The sequence below is a fragment of the Octodon degus genome, unplaced genomic scaffold, assembly GCF_000260255.1.
Source record: "Octodon degus isolate 3935 unplaced genomic scaffold, OctDeg1.0 scaffold00111, whole genome shotgun sequence".
In the NCBI taxonomy this organism is placed as follows: Eukaryota; Metazoa; Chordata; class Mammalia; order Rodentia; family Octodontidae; genus Octodon; species Octodon degus.
This window is the reverse complement of record NW_004524687.1, coordinates 895,780-904,405: the sequence shown is the minus strand read 5'-3', so window position 1 is coordinate 904,405 and position 8,626 is coordinate 895,780. Positions and strand designations below refer to the sequence as shown.

Here is an 8,626-nt window from a genome sequence, read left to right as displayed (position 1 = left end):
GACTTGTAGTGATTCTCCTGTTTTCAGCCTCCCAAGTGCTGGGATTACAGGCATGAGCCACCATGCCCAGTCTCAATTGCAGTCTCAGTGTTCCCTGGGGGTTGGGCTGGCATGGCATGCTGCGGATTGAACCCTGGCCACTACGTCTACCAAAGCAGGCACCTAAGTCCCCTAAGTGATCTGTCCAGCTCTGTTTTAGATCTTTAATCCATTTTGATTTTAGTTTAGTGCATAGAAATAGTCTTGGGTCTAGTTTTCGTTTTCAGCATGTGGAGAGACAGTTTTCCAGCACCATTTGTTAAAGAGGCTGTCTTTCTTCCAGTGAACATTTGGCCACTTTGTCAAGGATAAGATAGCTAAGTGTATTTGTAGTTGTGTTTGCATCTTCTAATCTGTTCCAGTGATCCTTGGGTCAGTGGTTTTTCTTTCCCTCCCCTTTTTTTTTTTTGCCAGCATCATGCTGATTTTATCACAGTAGCTTTGTAGTATAATTTCAAGTCAGGAATTATAATTCCTCCTATCTTGCCTTTGTTGCCCAAGATTGTTGTTGCTATTCTTTTCTAGTTCCAAATAAAGCTTAAGAAGGTTTTCTCTAGATCTGTGAGGTATGTTGATTGTATTTTAATAGGTATTGCATTAATTCTGTATAACAATTTGAAGAGTATAGCCATTTTCACAGTTTATTCTTTCTATCAGAAGCAAGGAATATCTCCCCATTTTCTGAAATCCCCCTTGGTCGGTTTTTTTCTTTTAAGAGGGAAGCAATTTTCATTGTACAGATCTTTTACTTCCTATATTAGATTAATTCCTAAGTATTTCATATTTTTGAATGCTATTGTGAAGGGTATTGCTTCTCTGAATTCTCAGTGAGTTTGCTATCTGTGTAGAAGAATGCTATTGATTTTTCAGGTGTTGATTTTGTATCTTGCTATGCTACTGAATTTGTTTATTAATTCTAGAAGCTTCTTTGTGGAGTTTTTGGTCTTCCAAGTAGAGTATCATGTCATCTGCAAATAATGCTAAGTTAACTTCTTTACCTAGCCTTATTCCTTTTATTTGTCTCTCATTTAATGGCTTTAGCTAATGATTCTAGAACTATATTGAATAGGAGTGGTGATATAGGACATCCTTGTCTTATAGCTGATTTAAGAGTAAAAGATTTCAGTTTTTCTCCATTTAGAATTATGTTGGCTATTGGTTTGTAATAAATGGCTTTTATCAGACTAAGTTATAGGGCATCTATTCCAATTTTCTGTAGAACTTTGACCATGAATGAATGTTGAACTTTCTCAAAGGCCTTTTCTGCATCTATTAATATGATCAAGTGGTTTTTGGATTTGGCTCTATTGATATAGTACATTACATTTATAGATTTGTGTATGTTGAACTATCCTTACATCCCTGAGATGAATCTTACCTGATCATGGTGTATAATTTTCTTGATGATTTGCTGTATTCTATTTACTAGTATTTTTTGAGGATTTTTTTTTTCATCTATGCTCATAAGGGAAATTGGCCTGCAGTTCTCTTTTTTGGTTGGATCTTTCTCCAGTTTCAGTATCAGTATAATACTTGCCTCCAGGAATGATTTTTGGAGTACTGCTTTCTTTTCAAAGTCATTTTAGAGTTTATGAAGTATTAACATTAAATCTTCTCTAAATTTTTTATAGAATTCAGCTGTGAATCCATCAGGACCTGGGATTTTTCTTCACTGGTAAGTTTTTTTTGTTTTGTTTTGTTTTTAGTTATATTTTCAACTTCATTGGCTGCTTTTGGGTTATTCAGAGTTCTTATATCTTCTTGATTCAGTCTTGCCAATTTGTACCTATCTCGGAATCTGTCCATTTCCTCTATGTCTTTAATCCTATGAGAGTAAGGATTTTCAAAATAGCTATTGATGATCTTCTGAATTTTTACAGGATTTGTAGTAATTTCACCCTTTTCATTCCTTATTTTTTGAGTTTGAGGTTTTACTTTCATTTTTTTGAGGAGGTTGGCTAGGGGTTTATCATTTTATTTAATTTTCAAAGAATCAGCTTTTGGATTCATTAATTCTTTGTATTGTTTTCTTTGTCTCAATTGCATTAATTTCTGTTCTAATCTTTATACTTTTCTCCAGTCTTTGGGCTTGAGGTTTGGTTTGTTCTTTTTGTAGACACTTGAGTAGCAGCATAAGGGTATTTATTTTTTCTCTCTCTGTTTTCCTAATGTGTGAGTTCACTGCTATAAAATTCTCTGAGCAATGCTTTCAGTGCATCCCACAAATTCTGGTTAGTTGCATTTGAATTTTCATTAGATTGTAGATATTGTTTAATTTCATCTGTAATTCATTGATTGCTGAGGAGGGTGTTATTTAATTTCCTATGATTATGGTTTTTGTGGGAATTTGTATCATTATTTTCCAATTTCACTACACTGTGGTCAGATAATATGCACAGGATAATTTCTGTCTTCTTGCATTTACTTAAGGATAATCTATGGACTAGTATGTGGTCTATTTTAGAAAACATCTCATGTGCAGCTGAAAAGAATGTGTATTCAGGTGTTGTTTGGTGGAACACACTGTATATGCCCACTAAATCCAGTTTTTCAAAGGTTTGATTCAGTTTTGCAGCCTCTTTGCTATTTTTTTGTCTGCTAGACCTGTCTTTTTGAGATAAGGGGATGTTAAGTTCCCCTGTTAAGATTGTAATATTGCTTATTAGATTTTTCATGACCTTTAAAAGTTATTTTATATAGTTAGGTGCCCCCATATTTAGTGCATACATATTTATGACTGCTTTTTCTTTTTGTTTAGTTTTTTCCCTAACCAGCATATAGTGATCTTCTTTATTTTGTTTGCTTATTCTAGGTTTGAAGTTCAGATTGTCTGTGAGTAGAATAGCTACCCATGCTTTTTTTCTGAGGTCCTGGAGCATGTAGCATTGTTTTCCATCCTTTGACTTTCAGCCTATGAATTTCTTTATGAGTTAAATGTGTTTCTTGTATACAGAATATTGTTGGATTTTCTTTCTTAATTCACTCTGCCAGTCTATTTCTTTCAATTGGTGAACAGAGTCCATTTCCATTGGTGGTTATAATTGATATGTATTGACTTATGTTTGTCATGTTATTTTCCTTCTATTGTTTCCCTACTTTTATACTGTGTTTAATAGTTTGCCATGTTTGGTGGGTTCTTTCTGCTGTCATTCTTGGAATTGTGGGTATTGTGATCCCTTGTGGGAATTGTGATCCCTTTGTAGAATATCTTTTAGTACTCTGTATAGGATTGCTTGGTTGTCATGAATTTCTTTAGTTGTTTTTTGTCATGGAAGTATATCACTTCTCCATTAAACTTAAGATTTTTGTGGGGTATATCAGTCTGGATTGAAATTGTTTTCTTGTAGGACTTGAAGTACTTTGTGTCATGCTTATCTTGACTCTGGTTTTTGAGGAGAAATCTGTTGTTTTTCTGATTGGTTTTTCTTTAAATGTGATCTGTTTCTTTTCTCTAGCAACTTTTAGTATGTTGTTCTTATGCTGAATTTCTAGGATCTTGATAATTATATGTCTGGGTGTAGCTTCAATGGGGTTGGTATTATTTCGATTTCTGTATGCCTTGGTTACCTCAGTGGTTACCTATATTTGCAAAGTTTTCTGTTACTACTTGTACCCATATTCTATTTATGTCATTTCTTTTTCACTGATGCATATTAGTCTTATGTTTTTCATCTTTGCATTGTCTTTTTTTAATTAAGAAATTTATTGTTTAATTCATAAGCTTCATATAGCTTTAGTTTAAAAAAGAAAAACAAACTAGTAAAATGAAGACAATATTTCAAAGTCCAGGCTCTTCTTCCAGCTTCCAAATGTAAGAGCTCTGAACATTATATATCCTAATTGGAAGAATAAAATAAAAACATGAATGGAGCCATAACATTTCAGTAAACAAAGATTTCATATAACTGAAGGGTCCATCCATCCTTCCTGGGATAACTTAACTGCCTTTACAAGCTGGGGGAGAGGGAGAAGGTAGGGACTAGTGATGAGAGAGGGAGGAGAGAAAAGAAACCCAGATCTGAGTAGAATCCGGTTCCAGAGTTCTGAATCAACAGGTCACATATTCGTATAAGCCTAGTGTCCCAGAAAACAAGCTTTCATTTTTCTGTCTCAACCTGGAGCTCAAATCCTAATTCCTTTCAGTAGCGATTCCATGGGCAACAGGGAATACTGTGGCATTGGAACATCCACTTATGCTTCTGTGGTCCTCCAACAGTGGTCTGATTCTGGACTAGTTTGCAAATCATACAAGGTTGGAAGCAGAACTTAAATGAGTGAAAGACTCGAATAAGAAGTAAACAAAAAAGAAAGAAATAAAAAAAGGAAAGAAAGAAAGAAAGAAAGAAAGAAAGAAAGAAAGAAAGAAAGAAAGAAAGAGAAAAAGAAAAGGGGGAAAGCCTCCCTGGGAATAGCAAGGGGCATTTAAAGAAATAAGAATGCCAACAGTACTTAAACCCCTTTTTTTTAAAAAAAAAAAAAAAAGTTTTTTTTTTTGGCTTAAAATATTTTATTCTAAATGAATTTATGTCAGTTGTCAATGAAAAAATGTAACTCATACATGGTGGACACCTTTTGCAATGTAAATCCATGTCCTCCCTTTTTTATATGGTGAACTTCAATCTAGCAATTATTATAACAAATGTTACAGTCTAAAGCTCAAACGCATTTTAGCAATTTTGAAACTGAATTGAGTACAAACCAAATAAAATTTACATCCTAACCAACATTCCCCCCTAGGACTCTGGGGATACTTGAGCCTTCCTCATTGATCGTGGAGCCTTTTCCCACAGGTGCTTTTCTACACAGTCCAGGTCATCTTCAGCTTCACTCTCAGTCTCCTTCTTGGGCTTGGGGGCTGCCTCAGGTTCTTCCTGTGCTGATGTGGTTGTGGCAGCAGCAGCAGCCGCAGGGTTAGCAGGAGCCGCAGAGGTTGCAGCCACAGCCTTTTCCTTCTTGTGTTTTTTGTGCTTCTTGTGTTTCTTATTCCTTTTGTGTTTCTTGTCCTTCTTTTTCTTCTACCTCCTTCCTGATTGGAATTCCGGGCTGGTGATTGAGGCTGGACAGGGTGCTGGAGGATTCTCAGCTGTTGGCTCACAAGACCCAGAGACAGACGGAGAGGAGAGAGCCAGTCCTTGCCGGCTCAGTGAGGCAGCGTTTTGTTTGTTTGTTGTCTTTTTAAGTTCTGGGGTTCTGGAGACTCTTCTAATAGGCCTGGCACTTGGAGATGGGTATTGCCTTTTTTTGGTGTGAGGCGGACATTCCTCACTGAGCTGATGGAGGACTTGAGGTCTGAGGAGTTCGAGGCCCCGGTGGGGGAGAATACCGTTTGTTTGGTTGTGGTGACCGGGTCTCCCTGGGAGCACAGCTCCAGAGGACCCTTACCTAGGCTTTGATGAGGCAGAAGGTGAGCGTCTGTTGGCGGCTGGGGAGCTTCTCTGTTTGGGAGGTGGAGAAGAGGAGACTGGTGCTTTGGTATTGGGGATGGAGCTCTGGTGGAGGGGATGGCAATGTCCTTCTCTTGGGAAGGGGTGGGGGCGAGCCTTCCTTCACTTTGGAGGTGGAGAGGGAGAGCACCTGCTCTGTGTGGAAGGAGAGCATCTCGGGGAAGGCCAGCGGCGCCGAGGGGGAGGTGGGGGAATCTTTCCTCATGGCGATGGTGTGGGGGATCTGAGCCGCTGCTGAGGAGGGGCTGGTCAGGGCAAGCGGCGTCTTATGGTGGGTGGAGGCGGGGGGGGGGCGTGCTTCTCTTCTGTCTACCTCGAGAGGAAGGCTCTTTCTGGCGCTTTCGTGGTGATGGAGACGCACTCCAGGAAGGGGACTGTCTCCGCCTCCAGCCCACCTCTCCATTTTTCACGTGGGATTGCTTGGGCCGCTCATCTTCAGAGGAAGAGGAGGAGCCGGAGTCAGATGAAGACCGCTGGTTTTGTCCTCTGTACAGCCGTCTCTCCTGCATAGAATCAGCTGCAGACATTCCGCCACCTTTATCTTCTTCAGATTCAGATAACCACTTTTCTAGGCTTTGGTGCTGGTGCTGGCGATTCTCTTTTATTCAGTACCTTTATGTTTTGTCACTGAAGTTTTCCCCAGAGACACAGAAACACAGCTCTTTCTTGTACGGTTTGACTGCTGGGGTGTTGGAGAATGATGCATTTTTGGTGGTGGAGTAGCTGGCAGGGAAGGCCTGTACCTTTGCCTCAGAGGACTTGCTGAAAGAGATACGCCATGAGCTTTTCTAGGGGGGCTGGATGTCCTCTTGGGAGGTTTCTTTGGTGGCGACCTGGAATGAGATGAGGAGGACGATGAACTGCTACCAGACAGCGACGCTGATGACCGCCTCCTTCATCTTACAGGAGATTTACTCTTTCTATGCTTTGGAGCGGGTGGCATGTGTCGTGGTGAGGTTCTTCTTCGAGGAGATGTTCTCCTGCTTGGGCTTGGCCGCTTCCTGGGTGAATATGGTCTTGATCGGGGCCTATAGCACCTTCTTGTTTTAAGTATGAGAAGAGCCAGACCAGGTCCATGACCTTGATTTGGAGCATGACCGAGATCTTGGCCTGGTCTTTTTCTTTTTTGGAATTTTTTTTTTTCTGGAGTAGGTTCTTTAGGTTCTGGCATGGACTCTGGCCCGGGAACTTTCAGGATGTCACTAGTAGATGTGGCCCCTTGTACTGAAGGTTCTTTTACTTTCACTGAAAGTTCAGGGAACTCTGGAGTTTTTTTCCTTCTTTTTTGGAGCAGAAGAACTCCAGCTCTTGGTTCTGTGTTGGGGAGATGGAGAATGACTGCATTTTCTCTTCTGACGGGAAGATCATCTTCTAGGGCAAGGAGACCTGGATTTGGGTCTTCTTAGGCTTTGAGACCTCTCCTTATTTTCTCTGATGCTTTCTTTTTCTTCTTTATCTCTCTTATCTTTGTCTTCATCCTGCTTTTTCATTGATGCCAATTTTTCTTGTTCAATCTGTCTCTGTTTTATTTCTTCTTTCTTTAGTTCTAGAAAGCAGAAGAGATTCCAGTGATGTTTTCTTGTGCACTTAACAACAGAGGCCAAAGTTCTCCCATAAATTCTCCTGCATTTTCCTATTCAAACACCCAGTCAGGTTGATTTACATCATTTTGGAATTTGGATTCTTCATTTCCAGCTGGTTGAGTATAAACTCAACCACAATACCATCTTCAAATTCAAAGATTTCTGTTACTTGTTTTATTATTCAAGGCTTTATAACCTCCAAATTTACTTTGCTCATGTCCACCCTTTTTACTAGACATTCTGCAAATTTCAGCTGTTTCAGTAGTTTCTTCTGTTTGTTGCTGAACCAATTATTCTGTTCTGCACTTGTTCCGCAGAAGAATCCCGCTTCCATCTTGCTGCCTTGCTCGGAGATCGCACCCTATCCCCCTTTGCATCCTCTTGCAGCTGTTGAATTATTTTTTCCTGGATCTTAGTTCTTTTTAAGAGATCTTTCCTTACCTTTTCAATAGCTGTAATGGTGTCTTCAAAGTCTGAAAGTCTATCTTCACTTTCATTCAAATGGTCTTGCCAACTTTTAATGGAGTTTTTAATTTCTTGTATATCTCTTTGAATCTGCTTCATGCATGCTATTTCTTTCCTATATTGCTCATTCAAGGTTTCCATCATTTTTCTATTCTCCTTTTTTTTTTATCAGTGTCTTCTTTAGAAATGCTTAGAAATTCTTTCAATATAGTTATCATTTCTTTTTTTAACCTATGAGATTGTTTCTTATTTTTTTCTTTTTTCTTTTTTTTTTTTTTTTTTTTTTTTTGCATTTTAGGGAAGGGTCTACCAGGTGTTCAGGGTCTCACTACTAGATTGGACTCATAGTAATCTGCCTGTTTATAGCCTCCCAAGTGCTGGGATTACAGGCACACACAAGCAAGCCCAGTTTCAAATTGCCTTTTTAGCATGCCCCGGGGGTGCAAGCAGGTGCTTTTTAATCTGCTGAGCTATTTGGCTGGCCCCTGATTTCCTCTATATTCTTCTGCAGTTGTTTCTTTACCTCTGTTGGTATTGTTTCAGAGATTTCACATGTGTGGCTTCCACTTTCTTCTATGCTGATGTTTTCTGGGTTTATTCTGCATGGGCTTGGGGCCTGAGAATATATTTTTCTCTTTTTTGTCATTTTCTATTCAGAGAGAACTCTTTTATTTAAAAAAAAAATGTATTTAGTGCAGGGTCTACAGGATCTCACCACATGGATTGGACTCATAGTGATCCTCCTGTTTTCAGCCTCTCAAGTGCTGGGATTACAGATGTGCCCAGTAATTCGCTGGATGAGAACACATCCAGTCTCTTTCACAATCTGTTTGCCCTAGGGGCTGGGCCGGCATGGCACACCAGGAGATAGTACCCCAGGGAATTCTTTATTTTGATTTCTGTGATACCTTTTTGTGAAATTTTGGTAGTAGGTAGCTATATCATTGAAGGCAGATCCTCTCTGTAAAAAGTCTGTTTTTTAAGTATTTCACTGTGTCAGAGATTCTTGCTTTGAGTGTGTGTCCCAAGATTTTACCTTCTATATTGATTAAGAGTGAGATATTGGTTTCTGTTTGTAATTGTCCTCTGTCCTTT

The 8,626-nt window shown here is 39.2% G+C and overlaps 1 pseudogene; it reads right to left on the bottom strand.

Annotated features, from left to right (window-relative positions):
• Positions 1-4,772: 4,772 nt before the first annotated feature.
• LOC101584452 lies at positions 4,773-7,400 on the bottom strand (annotated as a pseudogene).
• Between the last annotated feature and the right edge of the window lie 1,226 nt (positions 7,401-8,626).